Consider the following 1,118-nt stretch of genomic DNA (forward strand, 5'->3'; position numbering starts at 1 on the left):
AAAAAAAAAAAAAATCATTTGACTAGAGACATGTCTAATCCTGACAGCACCCCCTTGGTTCAAAGAAGATTTGAGCTGCTTCCCCTCCAGGCAAGGTTGCTTTGGTGGCAAGACAGCCACTGGGCAGAAATTGCCCATGTCATCTACAGACAATACTGTTTAGAGAAGGACACATTTTGCAGAATAGTTGACAGGGTTAGTGACCAGCACCTCCAGCAAGGCTCCACCTCCTAAAGGTTCCAAACCTCCCACAAATAGCACAGCCAACTGGGGAACAAGTGTTCAAATATGTGACCTATAGGGGCATTCTTTCACTATGGCAAGAGTTGCTGTATGTGTGGTTAAGAGCACTGGCTACTCTTCCAGAGGACCAGGGTTCAAGTACCAGCAATTGCATACATGGCAGCTCACAACCATATGTAACTCCAGTTCCAGAAACCCGAACACTGTCTTTTGGCTTTTGTGGGCACCAGAAATGTATGTGGGGCACAGACACACAGGCAGGGAGCACTCATACGTGTAATTTTAAAAAATGTTCTTGAGCTGGAGAGATGGCTCAGTGGGTAAGAGCACCCGATTGCTCCGGAGTTCAAATCCCAGCAACCATGTGCCTGCAGTGAACATATGGAGGTCAGAAGAGGTCGATAGTTTTGAGCCACCATTTGGGAGCTGGAAACCAAACCCCAGTCCCCTGCAAGGGCTCTTGACTGCTAAGTCATCTCTCCATTCCCTAGAGATATATAGAGATATATTTCCCATTCTCTTGGGTACAAAATTAGGAAAGGAATAGCTAGATCATGGGCAGATTAATATAAAACCATGTTTATTGGTGCTGGGGATTGAAATCAGGGCCTATTATGCTAAGTACGTACTATCACTGAGTTCTATTACATCTCCAGTCGCTAAATCCATGTTTTAAGATAGGTTTGTGGCCAGGTATGGTAGGACATGCCTTTTATCCCAGCACCAACGAAGGCAGAGTTCTAGGACAGCCAGAATTACGTAGTAGAAAGACCTTATCTCAAAAAAACAAAACAAGTCGCCAGGTAGTGGTGGCACACGCCTTTAATCTCAGTACTTGGGAGGCAGAGGCAGGTGGGTTTCTGAGTTCGAGGCCA

The sequence above is a fragment of the Mus pahari genome, chromosome X, assembly GCF_900095145.1.
Source record: "Mus pahari chromosome X, PAHARI_EIJ_v1.1, whole genome shotgun sequence".
NCBI lineage: Eukaryota > Metazoa > Chordata > Mammalia > Rodentia > Muridae > Mus > Mus pahari.